Source organism: Cyprinodon tularosa, unplaced genomic scaffold (genome assembly GCF_016077235.1).
Source record: "Cyprinodon tularosa strain WSP-4 unplaced genomic scaffold, ASM1607723v1 ctg917, whole genome shotgun sequence".
Lineage (NCBI taxonomy): Eukaryota > Metazoa > Chordata > Actinopteri > Cyprinodontiformes > Cyprinodontidae > Cyprinodon > Cyprinodon tularosa.
Window position 1 is genome coordinate 313,255 of NW_024039693.1, and position 14,424 is coordinate 327,678.

Genomic DNA, 14,424 nt, shown 5'->3' on the forward strand with positions numbered 1-14,424 from the left:
GCAGTTGTAAAACAAACAGGCAGAGCTTCTGGGCTGATGTAAAATCTTTGTTGAATATTGAATTTGTCTCTCAGTTTTAAGACCGTTTGTTTTTATTACTGGTATTGATTTGTCAAGCCTCCCGGGCCCCTGTGCATACAGACATAGATGACAGATTGAATTATTTTGTTTATGTTCTGGGTTATAAATGTCTGGTTTAGAGATTAAACACTGTTCATAAAATGGGACAAATTTACCCAAAATGAACCCAGAAGCAAAAATCCCAAGGAAACATCCAGAGATAAAATAAAGATGCAATGATAATCTAAGCAATTTGCTACAGAATAAATACAATTTTGATATGATTTTGGACACAGGGACCCCAGATGAAGTTATACTGGGAATATATGCAGAGCTAAAACAATAATACAGGTTTAAATAATATCAAGATAACTTTGCCCCACAGCCATCCAACATAACTGACCAATGAAAACAACTTACAAAGACATATGGCAGTTATAATATATAAAACAGTTATAATCCCAAAGAAGGACAATAAATATAAACTAATGAAATATGGCTCCACATAACAAATAAATGCAGACTGAACATAAAAAAATTGACAAAATGATTGTACTGAAATAAATCAACAATAACAAATCAGACATATAGACCAGAGGTTGAAATAAAAAACCCACTGGGAGACAAAAAGTTATCCTACTTGTTCTTTGCAAAGACTCTGAACTATAACATTTAGAAAAGCTCAAAGAATCCCCTATAAGAGTTACAACATTTAATTTTCCTGCAGGGATCAGTAAAATATCTATGACTTAATTTTACTTAAACTGAAACTAACTGAATTGAATCGAGCTGAACAGAGTTACAGCAAATTGATAATGTGGGTAATATGTGAATTATTAGTATTAATTTTTAATAAATTTGCAAGTATCTCTAAAAACGTTTTCTCATTAACATCATGGGAATTTGTGTGTATTTTATTTTAAGAAAAGATATTAATTTAAGAACATTGAAAAAACTTTGTAACTATACTAAATATTGAAAACTTACCGCTCAATAAAGACGTCCAAAGATGACATGATCTTCGCTCTGATGACTGGCTTAATTATTCATTCCATTCACCTATCTAACTGCGCCCAGCTTCTGCTCACTGCTCATCTGATCCACCTGTTCCTGCCTCTATTTAAGGCGCTTCCATCCAGTCATCAGTGCCAGATTATTCTTGTTCCCTCTAGCCAGTGGTGAGAGTGTTTTAAGAGTTTCTTGGTGTTTCTGATTTCCTGATCCTGACCTGTTCCGCCTCTCAACCACTGAACCAGCCTGATCCTGTTCCGATCTGTTTGCGTGATCTGTCTTCGGACACCTGCATGCTTTCCGGGGCAGCAGCATCTGGGACATTCTGGGCGGCGCCTGCCTCATCTTGCTGGCAGCACCGGCTGGATCCTGCATCATTCTCTCGGCATGGACTGAACTTGTAAACCAGGTTAGTGACTCACGTTCAAAACCTTCCTCCGTCAGATTTACATGGTCACTTACCTGTGTTTCTCACCTGCAGAGTTTGCGGCCTCAGACAACCTAGCCGCTGCTTCTTATATCCTTCAGTTTTAAATAAATGTTTTTTTTTTAATAATTTTATCCCACTGTCTATGTGGCCTAGAATACTGGGTCCTCTGTTGCGAGTCTTGACAGAAGATGAGGAAAAGCTTCTTTTAGACCCAAAATGGGGAAAGCAATAAGATAAGACATAAAAACATATAGAAAAGATTAATGTTAAAATAACATTAATTTAAAAATAAGCTGTACAGCTAGAAAAGAAAAAAATGTATATCACCAGAAGAACACAATTAACATGAGCAAATAAACAAGGGGGGTCTAAACGTCTTTTTCCATGACTTCATATGAGTTTTAATTTTTTTTTTAGTTCAGGTAAATATTATTTACTTCTTTATTACTGGTGGCTTTATTTGTTATTATTATCCTTTCATGCTCTTGTATTTATAAAGTCCTTTCAGAGTGATTTCTGTTTGGTTTGTTTGAGTCTGTGAGAGCGATTACATACCTGAGCAGCAGAGAGCGGTCCATTTATAGGTCTGCTGTGGTTACAGCAAGTCAGACTTAACAACAGCATACCTTGTTGGGTGGGAAGAAAAAGACAGCTGCAAAAAACCTGAAGAAGACACAGAAACCAGGAGGTATTGAAAACCAAGGAACTTTAAACCAAACATGTGATCAAGAAAAATCAAGCCACACTGTGGGGAAAAATTATTCCACTATTAAAGTAATACTAAGCAAATTGTAAAGTTTAATATATCAGCACACCAAGAATATTGCACTACTGCAAACCAATATGTATGGGACAATGTAAACAGCCCTACCAGAGCTGCAATAATTTTATATTAGGTGTGAAAGTTCTGATCATCTGACAGCTGATTGCAGAAATTCATATAATAAGCAGTAATAGAAGGCCCCAAAAGCAGCATCGGATCCAGGAGTCCACCCTGCAACCTGCAATCTGGCTTTCAATGTTGATTTTAGGGCTGCAACAACGAATCGATAAAATCGATAAAAATCGACTTTTAAAAGCGTTGGCAACGAATTTCATCATCGATTAGTTGTGTCGCGCCATTATTGCGTCATCCGCCGCGCCGTCATCACTGCCTCTTGACTGAAAGAGGAAGAAAAAAAAATATGGCAGAGCGAGTCAACGCCGCAGGAGCAGTGTTGCCAACTCAGCGACTTTTCAGACCCCTCCAGCGACTATTTTTCAAAAAAGCGACTAGCGACAAATCTGCCGACTTTTTTCGGTTTCACTGGCGGCTTTTGGAGACTCTTACGTGAAAGCATGTATCGTTCCTACTCTGCCGTGGGGCGCCTCCCCCATCCCAACCGCGTTCTCCCGCAGGAGTCCCTCTCAGCGCTGCAGTCAGAGCCGCAGGATGTTTACCCTCAGCGTCCAGACTGCAAATGAAGCGCGCATGTACCGGGATTGTAAAGCGAAAAAAGTGATAACATGCAACTTTTTTCAAAAGAAATGAACATGGCACGGAACCACCATGTTTGTTTGGTTTTAAAGTGGGGAAACGTAACGTTAGTTTCTCAGGTAGCTCATCTGATGCTTTCCTTACCGTGTTAGTAGGTTACAGACAGTGATAAGGTTGGCTACTTATTTTACTTTTAATTTCATTTGAATTAGCTTAAGCAGCGTTTACATTTACTTTATAAATAAATTAACTTGCAAATTATGAGGGCAAGGCTTTTAAAGTTTAAATCTTCTGGCAAAGATAAAGTAAAGAAGATCCTGCAATTTATGGAAGTAAAGCAGAATAAAATCCAGCAAGATCAGTAATATGTCAATTAATTATCTGCCACATTCCCATGTAAATATCTGTCTTTGGAGGATGTGTTTTTTAGCACCCCTAGTTCTCTCATTTTTATTCCAAATACAATTTATAATTTGAATCACAGGGCTATTTTTATCTCTATGGTTCAGTATTTTCTCAAGTAGCAACTTTAACTGCTATACTTTCCTGTCTTAAAAGGCAGAACTCTTCTAGTCTAAAAAAAACTCATTTCTTGAAATGGGGGGGCCTATTGTTTGAACCCCTTAGGGGCTTTTAAAAACAAAAATGTCTTTTTTTGCGTTTTATGAAACAAAGTACCCTATATTTTGTGGATGTACAGCTACATTTCTCATGTAAGTTTGCGTAGTTTTAACACAAACATTTATTTTTTATATTGCACCAGTACAGTTAATGAGCAACCTGTACTTGTGTGCTTGTTTGTTCTGTCTAAAATTTTTATTTTGGAATAAAGAGGTTAATATAAAAAATATTTTTTGTCCGATTCATCGATTAATCGAAAAAATAATCGTCCGATTCATCGATTTTTAAAATAATCGTTAGTTGCAGCCCTAGTTGATTTACCTCTGCATTGCATACTGATATGCACCTGTCTATGGCTCTGTGAGCCCAAGTGCAGCAGTGACAACAATTTAGCTTTCCACTAGCATGTGTGTGACTCGTGTCGGAGATCAAATGTCAATGATACAGCGAGCTGAGTCCTCCTGACATCACATCCCTACAACAGAGATCATTTTAGCAGCCCACTCCCTTTACTTCCTCTTTGTCCAGTGACCTCTGGGGCTTAAGCTGAAGCCATGCTAGGTGTCCATTTTCCTCTGGAGAAGTCTGATTTTTGCTTCTAAAAACATACTTCCTTCTGCCTACGATCCAGAGAGAACGTCTTTTTTATCACAATCCCACTGAGGCAAATGACAAAAACGACCCGGCTTTTCACCTGGTTGACCCCTGTTGCCACTGTCCTGAACAGGCTGCGGCTACTAAGCTATGAGACGCAGCTCTGAGGTGACGTCCTGTAAGTGATCAAATTAAGACCTGTAGATCTTCTTCTGCTCTTTTGCATTTGAATAATTAAAGTCTTTGGGTGTGCAGGTGGTGCAGTGGTTAGTGCGCACAACCCATGTATGGAGGCCTTTGTCCTCAACGTGTCATGATCGGCAGGATTTCTAGCCCAAATGCAGAGCACACACACAGAGGCAGAGGAAAAAGTCCAAAGGTTTATTGGATACAGACAGGTTCTTTCCTGGAAGGCAGAGAGGACAAAACGGGATAGGTTCTGGTTCAGGTTTCAGGTGAAGTCAGAGAGTCAGACAGGCAGGCTGGCTCAGGCTTGCTAACCATAACCGATTCAACAATCTGGCAAGGAGTGAAGCTCTCTTCCATCTTATGTAGGAAAACCTTAATGAGCTGATGGGGAACAGCTGCTACAGATGAGCACAAGCTCTCAGGAGAGGATCTACGGCGCCCTCTGGTGGGTAAGCCTCTGGATCCCAACAGACAGCAGAAACCCTCAGAAAGGGATCCACGTCGCCCTCTGCAGGGCAAACCTCTGGATCCCAACACAACGTGGCCAACCCAGGATCGAAAGTGGTCCTTTGCTGCATGTCTCTCCCTCTTACTCATACCCCCTTTCCTGTCAGCCTACTGTCAGAAAAACAAGCCACTAGTTCCATAAAAAACAAAGAAAAAAAGAATAATTCTCCAGATTGGACTACTGTAATGCCCTCCTCGTCGGGGTCCCTGGCAAAAGTCTACAAAAGCTGCAGCACATCCAGAACTGTGCTGCCCGGGTCCTGACGAGGAGGCGCAAACACGAACACATCACTCCAGTCCTCAGGTCCCTTCATTGGCTGCCCATCCAACACAGAATACATTACAAACTTTGCCTCCTCACTCACCAGTGCATACATGGAACTGCCCCGGCTTACCTCAAGGAACTCCTCACACCGCCTCCAGAACCCTCCGCTCCACCACCTCCACCCACCGACTGCACCAGCCAAGAGTCAAGCTCTGCACAATGGGAGATAGGGCCTTCCAGGCAGTTGCCCCACAACTCTGGAATGGCCTCCCAGAGTCCCTTAGGGTCCCACAGAGTGTGGAGGCCTTCAAGAAAGGCCTCAAGACATTTTTATTTTAAAAAGCCTATGAACATTAGTTAGTATTTTATCTGTGTGGTTTTATGGTTATTTTACTGTTTTGTTTTTACTACGTATGTTATTTTATTGTAATGTCTCATTTTAACTATGTATACTGTTTTTATTGTACGGTTTTGTTTTAACTATGAATTCTGTAGCACTTTGAGATTTTTTTTAAATGTAAAGTGCAATACAAATAAAATGTATTATTATTATTATTAATTCAAGTCTCTCCCAGAGCTGCCTGTTGGATGAGTGTTCCTGAGCTGAACTGAACCGGACATGATCCCCTCCTTTCCACCAAGTCAGTAACCAGCTCTTTCTAATCTGATGCTTACTGAAGTACTAAAAGATTGGGCAAGGTTAGAATAGATATTTTTCCATGCGTTGTAGTTGGTCTTTTTATTTGACCTACATTGTTTTAATTTAAATTGTTGATGGTTTTCCATGTAATGCTAATGCTCACTGAACCTGACTGAACGACCGTCGCTCTGTGTGTTTGTCTTTGTTTATTTTTCCCTTTGTCTGAAAAGTCAGAGTACTACGGTTGGATTGGCTATCATTTCTAGCCTCAACCTACAGTACCTCATCTTCAGCCACACATTGTGACGGCCATTTTGGATGAAGTTTGACCTGACTCAACCCCACCTTGTAGCCAGGCTTTCTGGTGCTATCTGAGTTAACTCATTTTGCCACCATGTGGCTACATTTGAATGCATTTCTGAGTTATTGTTCATTATTCACTGCAAAACTTTCTCTGTTTTGATTGCATTTAAAGCTACAGTGTGTAATTTTCAGCGACATCTAGCGGTCAGACTGCAGACCGCAGCAACATGAACATCTCCCCCCCACCGCTTCTCCCCCCCAACAGTACGGCGAGCGTTATGAGACAAAATGTCTTCCACGACGTCCGCATCACCTACCTTCTCAAGTGATGAGGTTTGTTTACATAGATAATTTTACAGATAGTATTTCATTAGTCTGTGTAGGGTATAGATTTCAGTACCGTCTCAGTTTGTCTCTCTCAACTTGCCGTAGTTACTTTCGAGCGTAATGGGCGATCTCGCAATCGCTAGTTTGTTGGCTCTGCGCTGCCGTAGCGCAAAGATGTCTGCCTCCATGGCTGCGAGACCCGCTCCTATGTAATTATAAATAACGAATTCTAAGGCAACGCAAATATTAAGGTTAAGAGGCTGAGCTCGTAGATGATGATAAATAACATAGTTATGTATAATATATTACATTTCTGACTGTATATCCCTGTAATTATTACACACTGTAGCTTTAAGATCTATGCATCAATACACTTATCTGCTGCTATTTTAAAGGACACCTTTAAATGCATTAACCCACCAAGCCTTAAAGATTTACATTTACATTTACATTACCATTTTGAAACAGTGCCGAGAACGGTCCGAGCACGGTAACCGAGATAACTGTAGAGTGTAAGTGGAACTTAACTGACCTTGACCGTGCTAGACACAACTCAACCGCACTAAATCTAGCACTAGTTCAACAGTTGTGGCTTCTCTGATAACAAAGAACGCATGAGCAGACCGCGTCAGCTGCTATTTACAGTCAGCTAACTCTTATTGTAGGTTTTCCGCTGTGTCCGGCTTTGTAATTCACAGATCTCTTCCCCTTCTTACAACATGACCTTCTTCTCAGCCTATTAACAATTAATGGAATCAAAAGAGCATGGTGCGACCTGGGATGATGCCCAGACTGAGGTTCTCATTGAAATTTGGTTTCTCAATGTTTTATTTGCGCAATTCCCACCTTTCGAACTGTACTATCGTGGACCGCCGATAGGAGGCGAGGAAAACTTGCTAGCGTGATTTATAAATGGTCGTAAGAACCAAGCTCGGCACGGTTACCGGATCCAAGCTCGGTCTGAAATCTTTTTCCGAGGGGTATCTTTAAAACAACCTCTTTATTTGACCCTTTATGACTAAAACATGTTTTGATGAGCAGACTGGCACCTCAGTAATTTATTGTTGATGCACCTAAAAGCCTGTAGCCTGTTTTTCTTTTTATACTTGGGGTAGGAAGTTCCAATGCTGTTCGGCAGATGTGACTTAGAGCGCGGATACTCAGACGAGCCTGGAATCCAGCTCAACTCAAACACCAATAGCAACTCTAGGTAAGTTTAAAAAGGTAAAAACAAAAAACGTGTCAAGTATAAGCATCAGCTATGAGAACGAGCAGAAAAGTGCTACAGTTCTGTGTTTTGGCCCCGTGATAGCATCATTAAAAAAACTGTTTTTAAAAAAACATGATGCCCCTTTTTCCTCTTTAAATAGCTTTACCTTGTGCTTTTTGTCAGTAGTGTGTTATGTTTGGATAGTTATCAGATACAATAATATTGTAATAGCGATTATTAGAAAATAAAAATACAGATATTTTAACCTGTGATTATTTATCCAGTGATGGATTTATCATTCAGAGTCAGATCCCGCCATTTTGGTCAGCACTGGAAGAAACAGCGACAATTTCATTTGGCTGGTGATTAATAACTCTGCTAATAACCATAGTCTAAATTACTAAATGTGTGAAACACAACTGGATTGTAACAGCTACATGGTCCAGAATCCAGCCTTGGGTAAAGAGCCTTGGTGAGTAAGCAAATTTCAGTTATAATCATTTCACTCATAATCATTAATTGGTTTTACTCTTGATTTAAATGACATATTAATTAACTATGACTCCCAGTTCTAATTATTTATAACTGGAAGCCAATTCTGTTGTTATGGTCTACTGGGTCTGGCTGTAACAATAACATCAAAGTAAATACAGCTTTGCTGTTGAAAAAGTATTGCATTCTGCAGATATCCACACTCAAGTATCGAATCAGATCAGAAGAAATACGGAAGGGTTCAACTCGAGTGGGAGGGTTTTAGGGCTGCAGTTTATGGCAGGAAGCATGAATACTAACATGTACTGAACTGTCACATGCTGCAGCAGAGGGAGAGCCCTCTGCTGCAGCTACAAGACAGAATTCCAACATGAACACAACCCCTAACATACCTCAGAGAGTTTTGCTTGCTACAGAGGATGAGAAATCAATCATTTCGGTGTTTGTTGTTATTTTGTGTTGAATTTCCAGGAAAACTCCAGCCTTTGGGGATTTTTTCTGGGAGATTTTTAAGTCAGTGAATATAAATCTTCTCATTGCAAGGCAAAGACCTTCCAGATAAGATTTCTAGGGACAAATGGAAGAATCCCCATGAGAGTTATAGCAGCACTGGAGAATAATGGTGTCATAACACACCACCAACATATTGAGTGTCATTTGCTCATCTTCTCTTAAATGTTTACTCACTTAGGTTGGCAGCGGATTAGACATTAATAATGTTCTATTGAGATGTTTTAAAGACAGCAAATTTACACTGTTCTACAAGCTGTTCCATTACAGCTTTAACTTATCTGCACATTCAGTGTTGTGCTGTAGAAAAGACCCAATATTTACACAAATGTAAGTTGCTTATTAACTTTTGCAAGATACTGTAATATTTTATGAGACCCAATAACTGTCTTGTAATAAAAGTACTTGTTAACTTTACTGTAATTACTTAAAGACTGGAATGGGTGTTTGCAATTAGAATAATTATTTAAAAATTAGACAACAGATAATTAGAAAAGAGTCTTGGAGGTCAAACATTTTAATTTAATTCAATTCAGTTTATTTATATAGCGCCATCTCACGACACATGTCATCTCAGGGCACTTTACAGTTCACCAGATCATCCAGTCAAATTGATTTTCTATAGAAGGAAAACCAGTTGATTGCATTGACTCACTGACTAGAATGCAATCCCTCACACTAAGCATGCTTGTAGCGACAGTGGAGAGGAAAAACTCCCTTTTATCATGAAAAAACCTCTAGCAGAATCAGGCTCAGTGTGAGCGGCCATCTGCTGAGGCCCACTGGGGTTCAAGGAGACAGAAGCAGACATAGAAAAAGAAGCATAGATACAAAAGGCAACTGTCATCCAGCTCCACAGGCGGCCCCGTCCAGGAAACACACAGCCAGGCAGACGAGCTCCAAGGCAGCTCCCATGTCAGAGGACGAAGAGAGCACATCCAGTTAGTCACAGTCAGAGAAACAGGACCACACTGAAAAACAGACTGATCTCCAACATCTAGAAACAAAGGTGTTGATGGCAGCAGCACAGCTGATGTTTCTCTCCAGGATGGAGTCACAGCCAAACAGGAACAGATGAGGCAAAGCTACTCTGAGGGAGGAAAAGCAGAGAGAGCAGAACGTTAGAGATTGAAGTAACAGATTCTGCAGAGTGGGAGAATAGAGATAGAATGAAGCAGAATGATGAAATGGGGGTCCCTATGTCCAGTGTTGTGCCTGAACGCGTTCATTGAACGAAAGTTCATGAACTCGTTCATATTTTGGGCGAACGTGAACTGAACGTACTGCATTACTGCCTGATGAACGTTATTGTGAACTCGTTCATTCTGGTGTCTGTGAACGGCACGCTCTCTCAGTTCAACTCCGTTCAATAGGTTGCCAGATTTCTATAAAGCCCTCCAGGCGAAACCCCGGCTAAATCACACCGTAAACAGGCCTTAATATGTAGCGGGAAAAACACCCAATCTGGCAACACCAGCTACCAGCGTCGTAGCCTACAGCCGCGTGCGTCATCAAAACAAAATGCAGCGTGGAAGCCACAGCAGCATGGAGGCGACTTAAAACAGGTCTATGACCAGGTGGTCGGTGAGGATGATGGCAACAAGTTTGCCCGCCGGCTTTCAGTAAAAAAATCCGCACTTCAGTAACCTTAAATTCCTACCTCAGCCTGGTCCCTCAGTTTGTGTTAGTAAAATCTTCTTGAGCGGAGGTCTTCACCAGGGGATCCGCGATCCCTAGAGGGTCTACGGAGGTACTGCATGAGGGTCTGCATGGTTAGTTGATATTTTTATATCCCCCCCCCTGCATTTTTTCCCCCACTAATTGAAATGTCTTTAAATACTCATTAACATGAAATCAACACACTGTAGTAAACAGATAAATGGAGGCAGAAGATGTCTTTCAGTCATCAGTGCTCACATTCAGCGACACACAGGAGCTCTTTCAAGCTGGGCACAGTTTCCTTCACAACACCTGTCCCATCAACCAGGAATCAGAATCAGAAAAACTTTAATAATCCCAGGGAGAAATTAATTTCTTTACATTACTCCATCTGTAATAGAGTGACTATAGGACACAATTTCATACAATATATATAGTTAGGGGGTCCCCGCTCCATCTCGCCATCAGTTTGGGGGTCCTTGGTCTGGAAAACATAGAAGACCCCTGTTCTTGAGGGTTTTACTATCCATGTAACTTGTTTGTTAAACCTGCCCGGTATAATTTTCCAGGATTCCAGTATTCCTTTTTAGTATGTATTGAAATGGAATTTCAAATGGAAAAAAATATTAAAATAAAAAAAAAACATTTGCACCTTAAAGACTACTTTCCTATTTTTCTTTTAATAATTACTCATAAAAAAGACCATTCAAGCAGCACATTTTTCCTGATGTTTTTGAGAATATACTGTAGGGGTGAAAGCTGCAGCTGCTACTAGTGTGAAGTGAATGGACAGCAACAAAGCGTTAAAGCAACAATGGGGAAATGCTGTCCCCTCAATGCTAATGTAAACCCTGGTTGGATAAGGATTCAAAACTGGATATGAAGATGAAATCTGACGCACAGTTTCAGAGTTACAACTGATAAAATAATTGCTGTCTTTGGTTCTACAGTAGGCTATGGTGTAATTGAGCAATATATGAAAAAAAAAAAGAACTATGAACTAGTTCGTTTTTTGGAATTGTGAACTATGAACTGAACTAGTTCATTTTAAAATGTGTGAACTGAACTTTGAACTAGTTCACGTAGAAAGAGAACTTTCCCAACACTGCCTATGTCCTCCAGCAGTCTAAGCCTACAGGTGCTGGTCATAAAATTAGAATATCATGAAAAAGTAGATTGATTTCAGTAATTCCATTTAAAAAGTGAAACTTGTATATTATATTCATACATTACATACAAACTCATATATTTCAGATGTTTATTTTGTTTAATTTTGATGATTACAAATGACAACAAATGAAAATCTCAAATTCATCATATCAGAAAATTAGAATATTACTGAAGACCAATAAAAACAAAGGATTTATAGAAATGTTGGCCAACTGAAAAGTATGAACATGAAAAGTATGAGCATGTACAGCACTCAGTATTTAGTTGGGCCTCCTTTGGCCTGTATTACTGCAGCAATGCGGCGTGGCATGGAGTCGATCAGTCTGTGGCACTGCTCAGGTGTTATGATAGCCCAGGTTGCTCTAATAGTGGCTTTTAGCTCTTCTGAATTGTTGGGTCTGGTGTATTGCATCTTCTTCTTCACAATACCCCATAGATTTTCTATGGGGTTAAGGTCAGGAGAGTTTGCTGGCCAATTAAGAACAGGGATACCATGGTCCTTCAACCAGGTACTGGTAGCTTTGGCACTGTGTGCAGGTGCCAAGTCCTGTTGGAAAATGAAATCTGCATCTCCAAAAAGTTGGTCAGCTGCAGGAAGCATGAAGTGCTCTAAAACTTCCTGGTATGTGGCTGCGTTGACCCTGGACCTCAGAAAACACAATGGACCAACACCAGCAGATGACATGGCACCCCAAACCATCACTGACTGTGGAAACTTTACACTGGACTTCAAGCAACGTGGATGAAGTGCCTCTCTTCTTTTCCTCCAGACTCTGGGACCTTGATTTCCAAAGGAAATGCAAAATTTACTTTCATCAGAGAACATGACTTTGGACCACTCACCAGCAGTCCAGTCCTGTTTCTCTTTAGCCCAGGCAAGACGCTTCTGACGCTGTCTGTGGTTCAAGAGTGGCTTGACACAAGGAATGCGACAGCAGAAACCCATGTCTTTCATACGTCTGTGTGTGGTGGTTCTTGAAGCACTCACTCCAGCTGCAGTCCACTCTTTGTGAATCTCCCCCACATTTTTGAAGGGGTTTTGTTTCACAATCCTCTCCAGGGTGCGGTTATCTCTCTTGCTTGTACACTTTTTTCGACCACATCTTTTCCTTCCCTTCGCCTCTCTATTAATGTGCTTGGACACTGAGCTCTGTGAACAGCCAGCCTCTTTAGCGATGACCTTTTGTGTCTTGCCCTCCTTGTGCAAGGTGTCGATGGTCGTCTTTTGGACAACTGTCAAGTCAGCAGTCTTCCCCATGATTGTGTAGCCTATAGAACTAGACTGAAAGACCATTTAAAGGCTTTTGCAGGTGGTTTGAGTTAATTAGCTGATTAGAGTGTGGCACCAGGGGCCATCAATTTTGAACCTTTTCACAATATTCTAATTTTCTGATATGATGAATTTGAGATTTTCATTTGTTGTCATTTGTAATCATCAAAACTAAACAAAATAAACATCTGAAATATATGAGTTTGTATGTAATGTATGAATATAATATACAAGTTTCACTTTTTAAATGGAATTACTGAAATCAATCCACTTTTTCATGATATTCTAATTTTATGACCAGCACCTGTATAGCAGCAGAACTATAGAGATAGCTCAGGATAACCTGAGCCACTCTAACTATAAGCTTTATCAAAAAGGAAAGTTTTAAGCCTAGCCTTAAAAGTAGACAGGGTGTCTGCCTCACGGACTAAAACTGGTAGTTGGTTCCACAGGAGAGGAGCCTGATAACTAAAAGATCTGCCTCCCATTCTACTTTTAGAAATTCTAGGAACCACTAGTAAACCTGCAGATTGAGAGCGAAGTGCTCTGTTAGGAACATAAGGAACAATCAGATCTCTGATATCAGATGGAGCTTGGCCATTTAAGGCTTTATATGTGAGAAGGAGGATTTTAAATTCTATTCTTGATTTAACAGGAAGCCAATGAAGAGAAGCCAGGATAGGAGAGATATGATCTCTCTTTTTCATTTTCATCAGAACTCTGGCTGCAGCATTTTGGATCATAACTACAGTTTGGGGACTTGACTTCTTTATTTTGTTGACCTTAACATCAACATCAGAATATTCAATGTTTGTCATGGTCTTGGTTCTGTTTACGTTTTCTTTTGAGTTTTCAGTTTCATTTTGATCCATTTTTTTCTTTGTTTCCTAGTTTTATTGATTTAATTCCTATTTTATGGTGTTTTCTGGATGTATTTGAGTTCTTAGGTATTCTTGTTTGCCCTCTGGTGTTGGTCTCCTTTTCCCTAGCTCCTTTCTAGACTCATTCTAGAGTTCATACCTGCTCCCAATCAGCTCATTAGTCCTGTCTTTGTTCAGTCTCCCATATATACTCTCCCTGTGCAGTTCCTCAGTGCTGCTTCCTCATCTTTTCCTGGCTCCCCTCAGCTTCCCTTGAAGTATTCTGGTGTTTGGTTGCTTGTATTTTGTACTTTGGATTTTCACTTCAGTTATTTCATTAAATCTTCAAGAACTCACCTCTGCATTTGGGTCCTCAAAACCTCAACCAAACCCTGAAAGTGTTTTAAAATAATAAAAACCCATCAATGTTAAACACCTAAACATTCACATTTAGATGATCTGTTTCTTTTGCCACTGATTCTAAGTAAAGTGGGCTGCCCTATCACATTAATATCAATATTAATGTGATAGGGCTGATATTAATATTAATATCACATTAAACCTATATGAGCCTGCACACAAAAAGGAGAAAATAGAGCAAAACTGTTATAGAAATGATGGAGACCCTATTCAATTTAATGGGAAACAGTTTGAAGCTTGGAAGGTTTGCACATTTAATCACTTTCTTCCTTCAAGGACTGATGCACATAACCCAACCCCTCTTCAGCTACCGCTGGCCTCACCACACCTGTCACAGGTTATCCTAAAATGCCCCCCCACGCGCAGAAAACAAATCCAGGCAAAATCCCAGGCTGAGGAATTAAAACCA